At 44.9% G+C, this 22,435-nt stretch overlaps 1 protein-coding gene across 1 annotated transcript in view; it reads left to right on the top strand.

The window, feature by feature from the left end:
• Nucleotides 1-22,435, top strand: part of LOC138532852 (IgGFc-binding protein-like) — a 181,122-nt gene that overhangs the window by 116,053 nt on the left and 42,634 nt on the right. The gene's annotated exons all lie outside the window — the stretch shown is intronic.

A 22,435-nucleotide genomic window follows, 5' to 3' on the forward strand; every position in this document is an offset into this window, starting at 1 on the left:
CCGAAGACCACAAAGACTCGAACGACTCGACGCCCTTGCTGGGCCTCCGTCTCCACAATCTTTGCGGTCCAGAACTATTGTCACCGAGGTGCCCCGCACGCCTCTGCCTTGCAGGACGCCGACGCTCCGACGCCGACGAGCACCGCCCGGACGAAGCTGCAGCCTCATCGACGCCGTTCTACCCTGTTTGTCGACGGACGTTCGACGCCCCGTGTCTCCCGCTTGAAAGGGCAGGCATTCAAGAAGGGCCGTCGATTCCCCGCCGCCGAACGCCGAGTTCCTCGACGCTTCTCGACGCCTCTCGACGATCCGTGACTCCCGCTTGAAAGGGGGTCGCTCAAGAAGGATCTGTCGACGCCTCTTCGATGAACTCGACTCCAGCAGGTACATTGGGGGGAGGGAATAAGACTTGCAGAACAATATATGGACTGGGCTTGTGCTATATCTTTATTTTACAGGTTGCCCAGGTGGGGGGATCTCCACACAGAACTGTGTCTAGTGGTAGGGGCCAGTATTCTGCCTATTGCTCAACCATCTTATTTTCTCTCCTCTCTCTATTGCTGGTTTCACTCTATTGATCTGTGTGACATTGTTACAGTATTGTTGATGCACTTTAATGAGATCTAATACAAAGGGTGGTACCACTTAAGAATTGTACATATTTGCCATTGTTGAGTTTCCTAAGTACAAAGTGAGTTATTATGATAAGTGTACATAACCTTGAATATTGATTATATAAAGACTGTGTTCTAACCAATACAGTGTGTAGACATTCCTTTGTGGGGGCTTGGGGACTACACTTTACTTAAGAACCAGCCTGCATCACCTCCTGAGAAGCTAGGCCTTGATTGCTCGTCCATTGCTACCGTACTAGAGAATCTTGGCTGGGGTCTTCTGGGCCTCTCTTCTACCATATAGAGAGCAGAAGTACAGACACCCCCCACCGGTCCTTTACAGCTGGTGGCAGCGGTGGGATGCTTATGGTTTTAAGAATCAGTGTATAACCGTGCCACTTACAAAATATCTGCACTTTATTAAATTAAGGTTTAGTTGTGTACAAGATAACTGCATTACAAACAATGGAGTCTATTGCAAATGGCAAATTGACTCGGATGAGCTTGGAGGCTCTCCAGAGTGCTTGTGAAGCCAGGGAGTTAGACTTTGTGGATAAGTCTAGGGCTGAGCTGTTAGCTGCCCTGGTGGACTACCAGACTGATGGTGAAACTCTTGATGAGGGGGGGAATGCAACCAATGAGGACTCTGCCCCTCGGGTTTCTGCTGAATCTGTTTCTGGGAATGCCGCCATTCCTGCTGCCTCTGTTCCAAACCCCAGCAATTCCTTGGAGCTTGAGTTATTAAGGATGACATTGGCCTTTGAATACCGCAAGTTGGAAATAGATGCTGAACTTAAGAAAGAGGAGTTGGCTCAACAAGTGGAGCTCAAGAATAGGGATCTTGAACTCAAGAGCCAGGACACTGAATGTCAGAGAATCCAGCTAGGGAAAGCTAGGGTGGAGACTTCAGCTAAAACCAGTGAGAGTGCCAGGTCCCCAGCCACCAAGTTTATGAAAGATTTGGTTGGTGTATTTGTGGAGGGTTCAGATATCCTCCAATGGATTGAAGCGTTTGAAATGGCTTGTGCGATTCATGATGTTGATAAAAGAGATTGGGCTAAGTGTTTGTTAAGCAGAGTGCCTCAAACTGGATATGATTGTATTCTGAAGCTGAGTGTGGAAGAAAGGGGTCAGTATGAGTGTATGAAGTCTGCTTTGATTGCCAAGTTTGGCAAGACACCTACCCAATACCTTAGAAGGTTCAGGGATTTTAAGAAAAGAGAGAATGTGTCTTGGGTTGACTGGGTGAGTGCTGCGCACATGAACATGATGGGGTGGATCGATGGATACAAGGTTAAGACTTTTGTTGAATTGTCCCACCTCTTGTTTTTTGAGCATTTTTCTGAAGCCTGTTCACCAGAGCTGCGTCAGTATGTGGCTGACCAGAACATGTTGGACCCCTTTAAGCTGGCTAGGTTGGCTGACAAGTGGGTCTCCCACCGGTTGTCCCCTAAGGACTCCAGTGGGAAGGACAAGGACAAAGAAAAGGGGGCCTCTCAGAAAGCGGAGGAGTCCCACAAGCAGTCACAGTCGGGTAAACCTAAACCTTCCTCTCCCAAGACCCAAAAATCTAGTGGGGATAAGTCATCTGTGGGTGGGAATAAGAGTAGTGGTCCATCTGCTGCAAAGCAGGCTCCCAGTGGTTCCAGTACCGTACCCCGCACTCCTGGCGCTTGTTGGGACTGTGGGGCTCTGGATCACAAAAGGGGTGACTCCAAGTGTAAAGGTAAGGCACTTGGAGAACAGGCTGTCAGCCTGACCTACCCTTACCCTGTGTCTGAGGTGGAGGCCACTGTCCTCCCCTCCTCTACCGGGATCACTTTTGGTGCTCCGGTAGAGATTTCCTTAGTGTCACTTGGGGCCTGGGACCAGTATGCAGAAGTACTGGTGACTATCCCACAGAACACCCGTAGGTTTTTGAGAAGTGTCCTCTTGAATGGCCAGCCTTCTACTGGTTTGAGAGACACTGGGGCAAGCATGACAGTGGTGGACAGGACCCTGCTGAAGCCAGAGGACTATGTAGGTGCTCCTCTGAGAACCACCAGGTTAGCTGGTGGGCCTCCCAAATTATCGCCTGTAGCCTTAGTCACACTCGTGATTGGAGACAAGACAGCAAAGCTTCCTGTCCTGGTTCAGGACAATGTCCCTGCTAACATTCTGTTAGGAAATGATCTAGTAGAGTCGGGGTTGATCTCGGATGGTCTTCCCATGACTGCTGCTGCAGTCACTAGATCACAGGTGACACCGGGTCTGGCTGTGGGTCAGGTACCCGAGCCAAAGGCGAGGCCCAAGGCAAGAAGACGGAAGACCAAGAAGGCCACCTCTGTGGAGGGAACACCTTCTCTTCCTGCTGTTCCGACAGCACCCATTGGGATCCATGCTCCGGACGGGCTGGGTCCAGTGGAAAACCCAAACTCAACTCCTGTGGGAGAAGAGACAGAAGACTCTCCTGTGGGAGAGGTTCTCAACCCGGAGGATCATCCTGACCTTCAATGCTTGTTAGCTGAAGGGGGACCCTCCCGGGCAGACTTCTGTAAGGGACAGAGAGCGTGCCACTCTCTCTCGGGACTGAGGAAACAGGCCCTGTCCCAGGCACAAGGAGAAGTGCCTAGGACATTCCGGATTTATTGGGAGGGTGAGCTCCTTGTTAGTGAGCCCACTAAGCCTGAACCTGGTGCACTCAAGAGGTTGGTGGTACCCCAGGTTTACAGGCCCTTCCTACTGCAGTTGGCGCATGAGGTGCCCTTTGCTGGTCATCTTCGGACCAAGAAGACTAAGCAGAGGCTCTCTGCCCATTTCTACTGGCCACGGATGGGAGTAGAGGTGGAGTCCCACTGCAGGACCTGCCCAACTTGTCATTTGTCTGGCCAGACTGGAGGCAGGGTCATTGCCCCACTGCAGCCATTGCCAGTGGTTGGCACACCATTTGAGAGGGTGGGCATCGACATGGTCGGTCCCCTTGACCCTCCCACTTCAGGTGGACATCGGTTCATCCTGGTCTTGGTAGATCATGCCACCAGGTACCCTGAGGCAATACCGCTTCGGACTGTTACTGCCAAGGTGGTTGCCAGGGCTCTCCTGGGCATTTTCACCCGTGTTGGATTCCCCAAGGAGGTTGTCTCTGACAGAGGATCCAACTTCATGTCTAGTTACATAAAAACCATGTGGAAAGAGTGCGGGGTAACCTACAAGTTCTCCACCTCTTACCACCCCCAGACCAATGGTCTGGTTGAGAGATTTAATAAAACTCTCAAGGGCATGCTAGGGGCTTTGGAAGACCCCCTAAGGAGGAAATGGGATCTCCTCCTGCCATGCCTACTGTTTGCTTACAGAGAGGTACCTCAATCGGGTGTTGGTTTCAGCCCCTTTGAGTTACTCTTTGGACATCCGGTGAGGGGGCCCCTCGCCTTGATCAGAGAAGGCTTGGAAGCCACCCCTCCAGGTCCCGCCAAGCAAGTGGGGGACTATGTGTTAGGCCTCAGACGGAGGATGACACAGATGATGGGTCAGGCAACAGCAAATCTCAAGGCCAGCCAGGAATTGAATAAGTACTGGCATGACCTTAAAGCCTCGCAAGTGGATTGGACTTCGGGACAGGAAATCCTTGTGATGGAGCCTACCAAGCCTAGAGCTTTGGCAGACAAGTGGACTGGACCCTTCAGGATCATCTCCAAGATGGGCGAAGTCAATTATCTGGTTGACATGGGAGCCTCTGGGGTAGCCCCTCAGGTATTCCATGTCAACAGGCTCAAACCTTTCCACCGGCGAGCAGAAGTCTCATGTCTCTTGCTAGCTTCAGGGCAAGAAGAGGATGAGAGTGAGCCCCTTCCTGATTTGCTGCATAGCAACCCTCAGGATGGCTCAGTGGAGGGAGTACATCTCTCTCCGGATTTGACAACAGAGCAACAGAGGGCCTGCAGGGCTTTGCTCCAACAGTATGCCTCTCTGTTTTCACTGACGCCAGGCCTTACACCGTGGTGTAGGCATGAAATTGACACTGGTGACAGTGTGCCTTTCAAAAGCAGGTGCTACCGTATGTCAGATACCGTCAAGAACCACATCCAGGCTGAGGTCGCCAAGATGTTGGATCTGGGTGTTATTGAACCCTCAACCAGTCCCTGGTCCAGTCCAGTGGTCCTTGTCCCCAAGGCAAGTTCCCAGGCGGGTACCAAGGTGTGGAGGTTCTGTGTGGACTACCGAGGAGTCAATGCCATCACCAAAACTGACGCGCACCCATTGCCCAGGGCTGATGAGCTCGTGGACACCATAGGTGCTGCCAAATTTGTGAGCACCTTTGACCTTACCTCAGGCTATTGGCAAATAGCTCTGACGGACCATGCCAAGGAAAAGACGGCCTTCTCAACACCTGAGGGACTCTACCAGTTTAAGGTCATGCCTTTTGGGTTGAAGAATGCCCCTGCCACCTTCCAGAGATTGGTCAACCATGCGCTCAGTGGGCTGGAAGCCTTTTGTGTGGCTTACTTGGACGACATTGCCGTCTACAGTTCCACCTGGGAAGAACATTTGACACATCTGGATAAGGTGTTGCAGGCCTTGAAAAGGGCTAACCTCACTATCAAGGCCACCAAGTGCCAGATAGCTCAGGGGAAAGTTACCTATCTTGGTCATGAGGTAGGAGGGGGTCAAATCCAACCTCTCTCCAGTAAAGTACAGGATGTACAGAACTGGGACACTCCCACTACTCCAACCCAGGTGAGAGCCTTTTTGGGCCTCACTGGGTACTATCGCAATTTCATGGCAGACTATGGAACCATAGCTGCACCCCTGACAGCTCTAACATCACCCAAACAGCCTAGGAAGGTAATTGGACCGAAGACTGTCAGAGGGCCTTTGATGGCTTGAAAGAAAGTCTGTGTAGGGCACCCGTGTTGTGTGCACCTGACTAAAGCCAACCCTTTATCGTCCAGACGGATGCCTGCGACAACGGAATTGGAACTGTCTTGTCCCAGTTAGATGACAAAGGGAGAGAACATCCTATCATATTCATTAGTAGACAACTCAAGGGTAGAGAAAAGGAATGTTTTAGCATAGTTTGGAGCCTTAGGCGTTTTAGGCCCTACCTTACAGGGTCTACCTTCAAGGTCCAAACAGATCATAAGCCCCTGAAGTGGCTTATGCAGATGAAGGGTGAGAATCCGAAATTGCTCAGGTGGTCCATTAGCCTGCAAGGGCTAGACTTCACCATAGAGCACAGACCAGGGAAGAGTCACGATAACGCAGATGGCCTTTCCAGAAGGTATGTTGACCGTCTGGATGAGGGTGTCTATCCCGTGGGAGATTAGACACCATCCACCTCAGTCTGGGGGGGTCGACTGTGATGCTGGAAATGCATCAGAGGGACAGGGCCTCTGAATCCTTGTCCTTTACTGCTTTTTATCGTGTGTTCTGTCGTGTTTTCTGCCCAGGAGTCCATGTGGGACTCCTGGCAGTGCAGCTCTCTCTTTTGGTTTGGTGAACAGACCCATGGGATACCCTTATGGCACCCATGGGTAGGGGTACAACCCTGTGCCCCTAGTGTATGTTTTTGGGCACCTGTGGGTGGCCCACAGAGCAGGGTATGGGCTGGTGGCAGCTCCATGCTGGATTTGACAGGTGCTTTGGGTGTCCTCCATTTTGGGATACCCAGGCCCTGCCATTGGGATCAGTTGATTCCTGATAGGAAACAAGATGGCCCCTGTGGCCTCTTGCTTTCTATTGCCTGTTACCTTGTTTTCCCAAAGACCTGGGAAGCCCTGACTCTGTCCCTTCCCCCTGACTGGCTGTTGGGTGGAAATTCCATATATGGTGTTTTTGTGAAGGCCCAGCTAGACTGACTGGAGCCTTCCCAGTGACTGTATGTTGTGGGTACCTCCTGTGGGTGGGACCTGGGTGAATGGAGTGTGTGACCAATATACACTCCTTGTTGTGGTTGTCTGGTTTCTGGCATGAGAGACAAAGACTGAGACAGCCCTGCCCGAAACTGGCCTGAATGCAGTGTGTAGTGTTGAATGGCTGGGTACTTGTCCCAATCCACATTCCTTGTTGTGAGTGTCTGAAAGGGAGGAGTGTGGCCTGAATGCACTGTATGCCTGATTGGCTGACGGACTGCATGAATGCCCTTCTGTATGATTGGCTTCTGAGTGTGTGCCAGAAGTGTGGATGAGAGACCGAATAGTATATCTGGGGACCTCTCACCACTGGTAATTGTTCAGGAGCGTTCAGAAGCGTTCTGGAGCTGAGTCTCCACTCTAAGAGTAACTGGAACTGCTGATCCTCGACGTCCAGCTGGAAGAAGAAGACTTGCTGCTGCATTTGCTTCGACCGATCCGAAGGCTGCCGAAATCGTCGAAGATTGACCCGAGAGAGGACCTGGTAAGGCGCCCTCTTCCCGTGCTCCGAGGGACCATCGAGCACCGCTCCATCTTCGCCGAAGCGCCCTGGAAGACAGACCCTCGAAAGGCTGCCGACCCGAGACGGGACCGCCGAGGAGATCGAAGTGAAGCACCCGGACATTGCCGCCGTCGAAGTCCATTGCCGTCGACCAGGGTTCGCAGGTTTGTGGAACCGCTGGAGGCCCGTCGAAGTTGTGTTGCCCAGCCGTGGGAACCACTTGACGCCGTGCCGCCGACGACCGGAGCCGTCCGCTCCTTGCCTAAGAACGTTTGAATCGAAGGACTCCCTCGTCCGCACCGTCGACCGCTTTAACCTGCCGGAGAAAGTCGAGGCCGACCATCGCGCCGAGGAGAATCCTGCCGGTGGGTTTCCCGCCACCCGAAGACCAAAAAGACTCGAACGACTCGACGCCCTTGCTGGGCCTCCGTCTCCACAATCTTTGCGGTCCAGAACTATTGTCACCGAGGTGCCCCGCACGCCTCTGCCTTGCAGGACGCCGACGCTCCGACACCGACGAGCACCGCCCGGACGAAGCTGCAGCCTCATCGACGCCGTTCTACCCTGTTTGTCGACGGACGTTCGACGCCCCGTGTCTCCCGCTTGAAAGGGAAGGCATTCAAGAAGGGCCGTCGATTCCCCGTCGCCGAACGCCGAGTTCCTCGACGCTTCTCGACGCCTCTCGACGATCCGTGACTCCCGCTTGAAAGGGGGTCACTCAAGAAGGATCTGTCGACGCCTCTTCGACGAACTCGACTCCACCAGGTACATTGGGGGGGTAAAAACATTATAGGAGGGAATAAGACTTGCAGAACAATATATGGACTGGGCTGGTGCTATATCTTTATTTTACAGGTTGCCCAGGTGGGGGGATCTCCACACAGAACTGTGTCTAGTGGTAGGGGCCAGTATTCTGCCTATTGCTCAACCATCTTATTTTCTCTCCTCTCTCTATTGCTGGTTTCACTCTATTGATCTGTGTGACATTGTTACAGTATTGTTGATGCACTTTAATGAGATCTAATACAAAGGGTGGTACCACTTTAGAATTGTACATATTTGCCATCGTTGAGTTTCCTAAGTACAAAGTGAGTTATTATGATAAGTGTACATAACCTTGAATATTGATTATATAAAGACTGTGTTCTAACCAATACAGTGTGTGGACATTCCTTTGTGGGGGCTTGGGGACTACACTGTACTTAAGAACCAGCCTGCATCACCTCCTGAGAAGCTAGGCCTTGATTGCTCGTCCATTGCTACCGTACTAGAGAATCTTGGCTGGGGTCTTCTGTGCCTCTCTTCTACCATATAGAGAGCAGAAGTACAGACACCCCCCACCGGTCCTTTACACTGGTGGCAGCGGTGGGATGTTTATGGTTTTAAGAATCAGTGAATAACCGTGCCACTTACAAAATATCTGCACTTTATTAAATTAAGGTTTGGTTTTTATTTATTTAGGCTACAGCAGACTCAGAAAGTAATCAGGGTAGTCTCATGTTAAAAATGGTAAACATATTTATTTTACAAAAAGACATTGTAGAGAGGAAATAAATAAATAGCTAGCGAAAACAGTCTTGTTAACAAATAGATACACTGATCTGTTAGTTAAACAGTTGAACATTAGAACACAGAAACAAAAACAGTGGTCTTACTTCAGATAATACCAAAGACTGAGAAGAAACAAAATGGCAATTTTAAGTGATGACCTGAAACTAAGCCAACACTCTGAGGTTTGGCTTGTATTCAGCCAACACTCAATTTATTCAAATTATTCGGGGTTGGCAAGGTTAGGTTATTCTATATTATTCATTTAGTTGACAGGTCTGCCAGGTCAGTAGACAATAATGTAAACAGGTTTCCTTAGAGCCAACAGTGCTTTTAAAAGGGAACCTACATTGGAAAATATTACACAGTTTATGCATTTGCACATTTTCATTCTGTGCACACTTTTGCATGATAATTACTAATGCCCGGCAGAAGGTACACATGGGGTGTCTGATATATGGATGTTGGTAAGTTCAATTGTACACCCAATGTCATACATGCCCATCTTGGGTACAAACACACCAGTTTTTAAAACACACAGTGCTGAGATTGTTTACTAGGTATGACTTTAAGCACACTTCCTTTACCAGAGCGCCTAAAATAAAAATAATCTGCGAGAGTCCATTTAGCAGACCCCCAAGTCTCAAACTCCTATGCCATGTTCACAAAACTCTGTGCAACAAAAGGCCAGATACCTTAAATGGCCCATCGACTCCCTCCTCTTCTGATCTTCTACACTGAAATCGTTCACTTGCCAGTCGTTGTCCTCTACCCGGATCAGTGCTGGAGACCCATCGGAACATAGGTTCCATGTCCCTGCCGATTTACACTCCACCTCCAGCATCCTTGCCTTCAAAAAGCTGCTGAAACCCAACATCTTCCCCACTGTTTGCTCACACTCTACCTGTCTCCATATTATGCCCTGCAAGTGCCCTGCAGAAGCACAAAAACATATAGGCAAATAAATAAATGAACCCATACATACATGAATAAATAAATAAAGACCTGTGGTATGTAAGCAGGAAGTATGGTTAACCTATTGATAGCCATGATTATTACCGAGTGGAGTAATTGTACTGGGCGATAATCATGTTTTACACCAGCCATCGTCAAGCCCTATCACCTGTTCCATACTGGGTGCAGTGCTGACCAAAAGACGGCGCAAGTGGAAAATATCTATTGGTTGGGATCTTCGCTTGTCTCCGTGGAGTGGGTCAGAGCGCCCATGCAAGTGTGCCCTGCTGCTTCTATGCCTCTACTGTTGCCAAAACTGCAACTACACCATCAGCAGAAAAACAGCCAAAATGAATCGCAGTTCCAAGCAGGACTTAGCTTGAGCTGTGTTTCATGGGTGGTGCCCCGGTGGATGGTATTATTCTCAGACAGAGGTATTTATTGCCTGACCTACACCATGGCGGTATCTGTACATTGTGCTAGCATGTGATGAGAATCTATTTGGAGTCTTGAGCACCCTTTACTTATCACATTTAGGATTAGGGATAATAACATCTTGGCGGCTCAAAGCATTTTAATTGGATTTGAGTTAATGGAAAGTGGCTGATCCATCGATAATCACTGAATCCTTGTTACAAGCATGCATTGCCACATTGAAGAACTGTACAGCACTTCAGAAATGATTAATACTTGATATGGGGATTTTCAACTGACAATATTTTGAAAAGTCAAAGTTTTGCACTTGTGCATTTTAATCTGAGTATTTTGAATTGGGTGCACATATCGGTAATAAGATTTAGTGACGAATATACTCTGGTGTTAGATAACTATGTTGATTAGTTTATTTTCTCAATAATGTTTTCTTAATATATTTCAAATGTGTTGAAGTAACTATTAATGTATGAATTTTATGAATAACTTAATAAGAGCTGTTTTATATTTCCTGCTATTCTGCACTGTATTTTACAGTGTATAATGATGGATTTGGTATTTACACTGTATTGTGTATGACTTTGATTGTTTTATGGAGGTTTATCCAAAATGAACATGTATTACTACTAGGATAAAAAGGATAACAGGATAAACACATAGGCGAACATTTTCATGTTCAAACACAAATTAAAGAAGCTCAAAGGATGCACTATTTTAATTTGCATTTATTTTAGAAATGTGCAGGCCACTTTATTCTTGCAGTTGTCCTGCACATTTCAGTTTGGCTGGACAGCAGTGCCAAAGATGTGCTGGCCTGCCACCTTGCATACATTAGTGTTGTGAGCATGCTCCTAATATTAATGTATGACTGGGTTCCAGCAGCCACATACTGCCTTAAAGGGCCTGTCATGCTGAAATGTAAACAAAAAACATACATATTTTAATCCCAGTTTGAGGGATAGAAATGCAAGTGGAAAAGCAGTGTTTTATTCTGCTGCTGTTCCACTTTAATGCATTGCTGGACACTGTCAGTATTGATCTAGTCATCTTATCTCATTTTATTCGAACTTATATAGCGTAAGCACAAGGGCATCCAGAGGACTAGAAAAGGAAGGTTTTCAAAGTCCGACGGTAAGGTAGATGGTCCTCAATGGTACGTAAAAAGAGAGGAAGTAGGTTCCAGGCCTTCGCTGCTTCCAACCAAAAGGCATGACCAACTACCCACGCGAGTCTGGCCCTGGGGTGCTGAATGATCTTCAGAGCTTACGAACAAGAGACCTGGCAGGTTTGTAGATGCAGAACTTCGCTTGATGGAATTCTGCTCCACTTTTATAACGTGCTTTGTGTACCAGACACAAAGATTTGAATTTGATGCGCTGCTCAACAGGGAGTCAGTGAAGTTGGCACAGAAACTGAGTTATGTGAGCACAAACATATGATGAAGAACTGCTCTAACTGCCATGTTCTGCAGTAAATGAAGAGGCTGAAGCAAATGCCACGGAATAGCAAGATATAAGGCATTACAGTAATCAATATTGCTGATATCTAGGGAAGCTACCTCCGGAGCATGGAATTTCGGGGGGATGCAAAGAAGTACTTTTCATAGGGTCCACAGTTTAAAGTGCACTTTCTGGCAGACAAGAGAAACCGGATCGGCCATAGATAGGGAGGCTGAGATTTTGACACCCAGGTCCTTCACCGAAGAAACTGGAAGGGGAAAGAGACCAAGACTCTTGGGCAAGAACTCAAGGGTCCAGACAGCGAGAGCAACACAGTGCCCACCACCTGTTCAATTTAAGCCAGTTCATAGCCACCCAATCACCAACTGCCTTTAATCAGTTCCTCAGCCGACTAGTCGTTAAAATCCAGCCACACACTGATTTGTGTATCGTCGGCGTAGAAATAACACAAGAAGCCATAGGCATGAATTATGCCCAGGAGAGGTTGAATGTACAGATTGAATAGAGTAGGAGACAATGAGGAGCTCTGAGGAACTCCACACAGCAGAGGAATCGAGTGGGAGCAGAAAGGGTGGAAGAGACACAGATTGAGAACGCCCCACCAAGAAAGACGAGAACCAAGCAAGAACTTGACCAGAGAGGCCCACTGAGGAGAGCCAGGCAATCAGGTTCGGGTGGTCAATGGTGTCAAATGCCGCTGACAGATTAATCAAGATCAGAACCCCCAACCCACCCTGATCTACCAGACGAGTCAGGTAATCCACAACAGAGACCACCACTGATTCTGTGCCCCGGGCCGGGGCGAAAGTCAGACTGAAACAGGTCAAAGAAGCCGGATGACTCCAGGAAGGTGCTGAGAAGAGGAGAAAGCAAGGACTCAAGCAATTTCATGAGACAGGGGAGAAGGGAAATGGGACGAAAAGTGGACAGAACTGCAGAGTCCAGACCCGGCTTTTTCAGCAGCGGGATGATATGATATGATAGTCTATTTATTTAGCGCCTGTACACAATGTGTTTCAAAGCACTTCAAGGCAAGGGAGGGAAAATGGAAAATACAATGACATTCTTACAGGCCATGAACAGTAAGGATGTGAAATTAACTATTGTACTTTGAAGACATTTCAGATAGTGCATGAGCTAAGACATAGATACGGAAGGGAGGGGGAGAGTGGGAAGAATATGGAAACAGACAGGCGACTACCGTATTGGGCCTGACAACATTTCTGCTAGAGGTGGAGAAAAAAAAAGGTGAGAGAGAGGGGTGCAGAAAGGGAGGGGAGGAACAAAACAGGCGACTATCGTACTAGGCCTGATGACATTTCAGATAGTGCTGGGGGGGGGCAAGTAAGGGGATAGGAGTGGAGACAGATGAGGTTGCTATCATACTAGGTCCAGGGACAATTCTGATAGAGTAAGTGCATAGAAGAAAGGAAGGAGAGGAGGGAAGGAGATAGGAAAATGGAGAAAGGGAGAGGAGGAGAGAACATAGAGTAAGCAGTTAAAAGGAGTGGAGGAGCAAGAGGGGAGAGCAAATACATTAGCAGAAGTCAGTAGTAACACATAATTTTGCAAGCCAGGATACAAGATGAAGATGGGAACAGCATGATTCAGGGTCATCATGAGTACAGGATGCACTAAAAGTCCAGCATGAGAGTTGAGAAAGGGTGACACACTGTGAATCAATGAAGTCCGTAAAAGTCAACTCCAGCATTGGCCACAAGACGGTGATGATGAAACCAGAATGTATCAGGACAGACTCCTGCAGAAGTAGGCTGGAGGGGGTGAGGGGGAACAGGGTAGAAGAATCAAGCAAAACAGACAACGCCTGTGTGCAAGAAGGGAGAGGGGCACAAGGGAACATCACAGGGGGACCAGAGTGGGTGGGGATGGCCTGTGGGGACAGAGGTAGTAAATACATGTTGCTGCATGCTTACCTGCTCTCTGAGCAGGGGGTCGGGCCCTGGGTCCTCCTGGTCTGAACAAGTCCAAACAGGAATTGCCCTTTTCTTCATCAGCCCTTTGCTTCAGATGCCCGGGAGAGAGACGACAAGAGCATGCTTGAGATTGTCAGGAATGACCCCTGAAGAGAAGGAGTCATTGACGACCTTAGTGAGCCACGGAACAATATCACCAGAAATGTTCTTTGACACCGAAAGCGGAATAGGATCACTAGGCAGAGCTGATTTCAAACTATTAAAAGCTACCAGAACCTCTTTGTCAGGAAACAACGGGACGGAGGACCAGATGCCAAGTGGGGTATCCGCAAGGATAGGTGAGCTGGGATAAAGCCCAGACTGCACCTCCTGAGGGCGGGACATGTGGATAGCTTTACGAATGGTGACTATCTTCTTGTCAAAGAAAGAAGACAGAGGATTACAAAGTTCCTTAGAAGGTGGGATAGTGGACTGAGGCTTAGCTTGCACAATTAAAGACTGGACAACCGCAAATAAAGCTCTAGGTTGGTTGATGGCCTGTTCAATCTTGGCACTAAAGCACATTCACCTGCCCCTGTCGCAAACAGGCACATGGGGAGTATTTCACTCCTGTACTTTTGTGAATTTGAGTGTGTTTGTGTGAATGTGCAAAGGGGTTTGTGCTTACATATGATGCACACATTCAAATGTTCATTAGTCAATAGGTCCGATTCTATTTTGGTGCAAATGATAGGATGTGCCAACACATCTCATCATTTGTGCCAAAAAAAGTTTTTAGAATCTGCCCGACAACCTTCATTTTAAAAATGTCCTAACCAGCCAATATGGAGTTAGGGAGAGGGGCATAGAATAATGTTCTATTATACGGCCCATTAAAGTCTATCACATTAAAATCTAGTCTTTTAAAACCTTTAGTTTCTCCTTGTGTTGCAGAAACAGACACAGGACTCGAATCTTGGAAGAGGTTAGTTCGATGAATCTTTAATAGCAGCACTACAGGGCGAACTCCGGAAAGGACAGCAGGAAATTCCTAAGCAATCCCAAACTGTGTTATGCCCCCACTCACTTATCAGCAGATATTTATAACATTCTTAGTACATTGACTTCAATGGAACAAATAGAAGATTCTATGACTTCACTAAGGATGGTTTCAGCCTTCCTAATTAGTTCAATTGTCCACTGTGTGGAGTCAGGGCAACATAAACACCCACGGTCACTTCTCCAGATTTCAAGAGATAGCCAACACAGATGTGCACCCATGATACAATGAATACTCACGTACCTCTATGAGTAATTATTTGAAGTAGCTTCTATTTATGCAACATTGATATACTTTTGGCAGTACGTTTGTTATGGCAACACAATACAAAATTATGAGCAAACACAGCATTAGGTGACACATTTCTTTTCTCCATTCTGACTTCAAACATATCATTAAAAATTGAGTATTTTCCAGAGTTGCATTAGGCATAATGCTGAATAGAGACCTGGGCCTCATTGTGAGTTGGGTGGTGTGGGTTAAATGCAGCGGTATTACCATATACCGTCACATTACCACACCACCCAACTATGAGGTGGGTGGAAGGTTGGAGGATTCACTTCCATCTATGAGCTGGAAGTAAATCCACCATCTTTCTGCCCATTTTTGGTGGAATTACTGCTGCGGCAATTCTGCCGAAAATGCCCAATTGAGTCCTGTGGACTCGAACAAATGGGGGCTTACAGAGCCACTGCCACTTGTAATCTGGCGGTAATATCACCGAACCAAATCGCAGTAAAAGTAATACAGTTTGGTGGTACCCGGGTGGATTTACTGCCCAGATACCACCAAACTCATAATGAGGCAGACACTCTTTGTTAAAACAGTATATTTCTTCGACTTATGTTGGAGTTCCCTTACTATTACATTTCCCATCAACATTCATTAAACAGTAATTTACATACATCTGCATTTTTCCTCCACAATGGGAATCGTTAGGCAACCTCTTATAGATCTGCACATATAGAGCCAACCCAAAACAAGCCTTGTTTCTCAGTCCTGGCCCATACACACACCAATGTTTTCATTTTGGCAATCTCTTAATTACTAATAAAGGTATAGGTTGGACACAGCAGTAGTGATTGTAATTTAACCATAAGCATTGGCGTTAGTGTTTCTTTACTAGAATACTGGGCACACTTATACATATCTAAATGAGTGTCATTACAAACACATTTGATGGCACTTTCTGAATTGAACTTTAAGTCTAGACATTCTTTCCAAATCTCTAATTGTATTCGGTTATTTATAACAAGCTTAATACCCAAAATGTCTAAGCTCAGACCCAGGGATCGAACCTGTGTTGCTCCGTGTGGTTTTGCTTCCAAGACGAGCACGTTGTCCTTGAGCTATCCTCCCGAGATAATAGATCCAATTAACACAATTGCAAGGTGCCAACGCTTTCAGAATGGCGTGAAGCACCCCATTTATCTTGAATTAAAAGTAAGTCGAAGCATCAAGAATGTTGCTGGATCAGCGACATTGGTATTAATGGTATTAATTAGAGCACAGGCAATTCTCAGTCGCACTGCGACCAAGAGTGCAATATAGGCTTGTGTTGCAAGTATTTGAAGAGAGATGTGGTTATAAGTCTGATGGATTTATTTGCAAAGTAGCCTGACACGTGTGTCGAGTCTAAACCGACTCTTCATCCGAGGCTAAACATAATACACAACAAAATCATAGACAATTATGCACCAATAAACAACCATGCATTGTGTAAATTCAAAAACAAGGCAAGAGGCATAAAACACAGAGGCAAACAAAAGGTATAGGAAGATAATTTTGTCATATGGCATAATAAAAAAAAGGGGGTCACAACATAAAAGAAAAGAAGGATTGAAGGGTCACATTATATCAAAGGTCATGATAAAAATAAGGGAAACCACAGCATCAGTGGTAGGTAATAAAAAAGACACAGTACCACATATTGGATGATGTTGGAATGAATGGAGAATCCATGGTGCCGGGATTCAAGAAATACACAGGAAGAAAGGCAAACAAAAAAGTACAAAAAATTAACATGCATCCACGGGAGTCACAGTAACAGTGCACTCAAAGAGGCAAGGTTGACCAAAAAGCCCAATAATGGGTATTTCTTATGTAAGTTAAATTACAAGCAGAGATATATACCAGAATTATTTCCACAAAGCTGCCAATTACAACAGTACATGTAAATGGGAGATGGGACCTAAGATAAATTGAATGAAGGACAGTGCCAGAAAACTCTCTGAAATCATAAAGAAAAGAGAGATCATGAAAGGATGTAACCAAATTGAGTGAAAAGATGTGATGTAGACAAAAAAGCAATTTAAAAAGGAAAATTGTACCTCACGGCTTCGCAATTGCGGTAATTTCTGTAGGAAACACAACATTTCTAAGCGTCAGGAATTGCAAAAGCAATTGTAACGTACCTACTAAGTTGTGTAAGGACAATGCGATTAGGAAGCAAACACACCAAGCATTACGCGATCTAATTCAAGAGAGTAATTGACTGGTACTAGAGAGAATCAAGTATTGCTGAATTGAGACATGCAAGTGCACTAATTGCAAGTGTCAGTGGGGCCATGAAAAACCAGCACAGCAGGAAAAGCCAAAGTGATGTGAAAGGAAGCAGCCCCAGCTGCGAAGATAGAAACAGGACTAAAATAGAAAGCTGCAGCTAAGCAGGCAAAGGCTGAGGCATTCAAACATGGCCATGTTGCATTGAAAATAAATCTGCCATATTGGACTTACTGAATTCAATGGAAACAATACTAGGGAAACTAACCCCGACTTCATAAACAGATCGATTGTGTGTCAAGGAGACAATTAAACATATTGGATTTCCAATTAGAAAAAATAAGTATATCCGGTGAAAAAAAAAAAAAAACAACCATATTACAAATACAAAATTGAAAGGGAGCCATATCGTGCTAAGCCGTGCGCGCCTGGTGCTATTGTGTGAATCATTCCCAGGAGTGAACTGAGTGCAATTCAGTGCGGTCGCTAGCCGATTGCAAGCAGTAGTAAGAACCGTGAATTTGAGTAATATATTTACAATTGCTGTCTGTGAGTGCGCTGCTGGTGAGTCATAAACAATAGGAGAACCTGATAAATCAGTTGTGGAGATACAAATTTACACAAAAACAAGAAAACAAACATATATAAGAAAACTTGTGTCAGTATGTCACAAAGCCTGTAAGAACAACAGGAAATGAATTAGGTACACACATGTCCACAGAAAAATTGAAATTATGAAACCTGAATAAAAGCATGAACAATAGACAAATTAATGTTCACAAGAAGGTTGCAAATTCATGATCAGAGTTTAACCCATTAAACACAGTGTGATATTTGCAGATAAGTCTCGTTTCCAATTGATGTAACTTCAGCGTTAAATTGTCCCCCTCTGGGCGACAATGACACTTTACATAGACCCACAAATAGGATGTCATCCTTACTATCTAATTGGTGCAATTTTTGCCAATGATTGGCTAGTGGATATTTGGATTCCTGACTGCCAATTGTGGTGAGATGTTCTCTGATACGAATCTTTAAGGGTCGGATGGTGCTACCAATATATTTCAATCCACAAATACAGATTATACAATAGACAACAAATTTGGAATTGCAGTTCAGAAATGAATGAATGATGTGGTCTCCTCTAGCCCCAAAGGAGACCTGTGAAATTCCACGGTAAACTTGCACATGCTGCAGAATCCACATTTGTGGAAACCCGCAGCACGGGCAGAGTCTAACCACGTAGTTTTGGGAGTGGGTGAGCTCATAAATGAAGGGCAGAGTTTATTTTTAAGCAATTTGCCTTTGCTAAATGTGATACTTGCAAAGGGATCAAGCCAGTTGGCAATGTCGGAATCAAGGTGTAGCAGGTGCCAATGTTTCTCCAAAATTCTGTGGATCCTGTGACTGTCTGAGTTGAATCTAGTGATAAACTTGATTTTTTGAGTCATGGATGACTTCTCTCGGGTTTTAGGGACTAACAAATCTGCTCTCTTCAGCTGTCATACTGAGGCAAGCGCTTTGTCGAGACAGCTATGATGATAGCCTCTCTCAAGAAACCGTGATTTAATGGCAATGCTTTCATGGTCAAAATCCTTAGGATCAGAGCAGTTCCTCTTGGCGCGAATATACTCTCCTTTAGGGATATTGAATTTAACATGATTTTTGTGACAGCTGTCCGCATGCAATATTGAAATAACAGAAGTAGACTTACGGAAAGTTTTTGTCACCAACCCTTTAGGGGTGAGATCAATTGAAAGATCCAAGAAATCAATGTGAGTTTGACTTATAGTGGATGTAAATTGTATACCCCAATCATTGTGATTAAGATAAGCCACAAATTCTAGCAGTAATTCTTGTTTACCAGACCAAATTACTAGAACATCATCTATATATCTTTTCCACAATTTCAAATAGGGAAGGTAGGCAACATTGACAAATACATTTTTGTTCAAACGAATGCATGAATGCATTGGCCAGTGCTGGTGCAAAGCTGGCACCCATAGCCACCCCAATTAATTGCTTAAAATATACATTGTTGAAAACAAAAACATTGTTCTGTAAAGTAAATAACAAAAACTCCTTCATCATTGCGATATGATCGAAAAAGGATGCAGAAAATTCACAGAAAAGAAAATCAACACTTTCTAATGCTTTCTGATGATCTATGGAAGTGTATAATGCTTTGACATCTAGTGTATCTAGCCAGCAATTGTTTTGGAAATACAGATTGTCAAGAATTTCAAGTGTATGCATGGTATCTCTAATGTATGTAGGAGTGTTGAGAACCACTGGTAACAAGAATTCATTTATATAGGTAGAGATTGGTTCCAATATACCACCACCACCACTGACTATTGGTCTCCCTCGCTGACTATTTGTCTCCCTTCTGGTATGTTTGTGAATTGTTTGTGAATCTTTGGGAGGAAATAGATGGTGGGCATAATAGGGCCATCTATGGTGAGAAATTGCCTTTCTACATCCGTGAGAAGGCCTGTGCTGTGCCATTTGGAAATAAGATCATTAGCTGTCACATGAATGGTCTTAAGGGGGTTGTTAGGAAGAATAGAATAAAAACCAACTGAGTTCAAATGTTGCATGGCCATAGGTATATAATCAACACGATTCATGACAACAACATTCCCACCCTTGTCGGCCTCTTTGATGATCAAATCAGGATTACCAGACAGATGTTTCATTGCTTGAAACTCATCTTTATTAAGATTCTGCTTATGAGTGGGTTTGTGTGTTGAAACAAAGTGTTGCAAAAAGTGCATGTCCTTGATAACTGCCTGATAAAAAGTATCAATAACATTGACAGAAGGTAAAGTGGGAGAAAACCTAGATTTCTTGGTTAATTCCTTGATGCTAACGTTTTGTTGAACAATATCTAGTTCCTTTAGTACTTCTGAAATACTGGTTTGTGTAAGAGGTGCTAGGTCATCAAGTGTCATTAGCACATGGGTAGTAAGGAGTGTTTGCATGGAGATCTGGGACAGAATAGGAGGGGGAGGTGGAGGTTTATAATTATGAACTTGAGTTGCAAAGAATGTTTTGAGTTTGAGTTTGCTTTTGAACTTGAAAAGGTCAATGTGGATGACCAAACAATTGTTTGTAGCTGATGGAACAAAGGAAAGGCCCTTATTGAGAACAGTTGTTTCAGCCAAGGAGAGCGGGTATGAACTTAGATTAGTGATTAGGTTGATGGGTACAGACTGGGTAATTGTTGCTGGGACTGAGACATTGCTCTGGTCAGTCTTCGTTTGGGTGGTGCGTTTCTGCTGCCTTGGCCTACCACCCCTTGTGCCCCTGGTTGTATGCCTTGGATTGATATATTTGTGGCGACTGGTGTTTGAAAACGCACTTTTTTCGCTGCTGCAATACGATTCCCTTTTTTGAAGCGCCTGAACTGCTCCAAAAAAGGCGAAGGGCCTGCAGGAGCTGAGGAGATAGATTCGGAGTCTATTAATTCATCTTGATCAAGGTCATGTGAAATGGAATCAGAGGGAGTAAAATTCTCAAGGTTAGATGTCGACGGAGTCTGAGGCTCTGAGTCACTATCCACTTCTGAACTTGCTGGAGTAGAAGCAAGGCTGCTAGAACGAGATCTAGAGACCTCATCATATTTTGCCTGGTACATATAGATTCGATTGTCTCTATAGTCACGATCATCACGAGAGAATTTTCTTGATTTGTGCATTTTGACCTCATGTTGATGTTTGCATAGTATGTCATACAATGTTTTAAAGTTCTTATCGATTGTGGCCTTCGGTGCATTGAAAAGATTAATTTGTTCTTTGACTTTATCAATTTCAACAACTGTGCAGGAATGCTCGCGTGTAGCGTGTTCAACCAAAAGTTCCAACATTTTGTTGGAGCTTGTGGTGAGATTAGTTTCCCAATCAGACAAAGGTCTGTGCCCAATGGGTCCTCAAAATCCGGAAGGATAAGAATTCTTAGACCACGGGGTATTTTGTTTTCCTGTAGATAGTGTTTCAGAGTCCTTTTTTCCCAAAATGTATTCATTTCTTTAATACTCAGTTTTCCTAATTTGAAAAATAAGGATCTCAGAAAAATGTTATCACTATTGAGTCTTTTGAATGAGTTCAATGTAGAACCTCGTGGAGCAAACAGAGCTTTAATATCTTCATCTCGTGTTAATAAATATTCTGCTGCTTCAGCCATAATACAGCTGCTGGGTGAGAGGACTTGAATAATAAGAAAAACACAGGTTTGGCAGAAAAAGTCACAAAACCACAGCGCTTGTATGAATAAATAATAAGAGTGCACATAGGCTGCAGGTGCCTGAGAGGTGTGGGAGTACTGCCAAGTACAACCCACTGTTGTGGAAACAATTAGAGCACAGGCAATTTTCAGTCGCACTGCGCCCAGGAGTGCAATATAGGCATGTGTTGCAAGTAATTGAAGAGAGATGTGGTTATAAGTCGGATGGATTTATTTGCAAAGTAGCCTGACACGTGTTTCGAGTCTAAACCGACTCTTCATCCGAGTCTAAACATAATACACAACAAAATCATAGACAATTATGCACCAATAAACAAAAAATGTTGGTATAAAAACCATGCATTGTGTAAATTCAAAAATAAGGCAAGAGGCATAAAACACAGAGGCAAACAAAAGGTAGAGTTAGATAATTTTGTCATATGGCATAATAAAAAAGGGGTCACAACATAAATGAAAAGAAGGATTGAAGGCTCACATTATATCAAAGGTCATGATAAAAATAAGGGAAACCACAGCATCAGTGGTAGGTAATAAAAAAGACACCGTACCACATATTGGATGATGTTGGAATGAATGGAGAATCCATGGTGCCGGGATTCAAGAAATACACAGGAAGAAAGGCAAACAAAAAAGTACAAAAAATTAACATGCATCCACGGAAGTCACAGTAACAGTGCACTCAAAGAGGCAAGGTTGACCAAAAAGCCCAATAATGGGTACTTCTTATGTAAGTTAAATTACAAGCATTCCAACATCATCCAATATGTGGTACTGTGTCTTTTTTATTACCTACCACTGATGCTGTGGTTTCCCTTATTTTTATCATGACCTTTGATATAATGTGAGCCTTCAATCCTTCTTTTCATTTATGTTGTGACCCCTTTTTTTTATTATGCCATATGACAAAATTATCTAACTCTACCTTTTGTTTGCCTCTGTGTTTTATGCCTCTTGCCTTATTTTTGAATTTACACAATGCATGGTTTTTATACCAACATTTTTTGTTTATTGGTGCATAATTGTCTATGATTTTGTTGTGTATTATGTTTAGACTCAGATGAAGAGTCGGTTTAGACTCGAAACACGTGTCAGGCTACTTTGCAAATAAATCCATCCGACTTATAACCACATCTCTCTTCAACTACTTGCAACACATGCCTATATTGCACTCTTGGGCGCAGTGCGACTGAGAATTGCCCGTGCTCTAATTGTTTCCACAACAGTGGGTTGTACTTGGCAGTACTCCCACACCTCTCAGGCACCTGCAGCCTATGTGCACTCTTAATATTTATTCATACAAGCGCTGTGGTTTTGTGA

Source organism: Ambystoma mexicanum, chromosome 1p (genome assembly GCF_040938575.1).
Source record: "Ambystoma mexicanum isolate Mex_15411 chromosome 1p, UKY_AmexF1_1, whole genome shotgun sequence".
Taxonomy (NCBI): Eukaryota; Metazoa; Chordata; class Amphibia; order Caudata; family Ambystomatidae; genus Ambystoma; species Ambystoma mexicanum.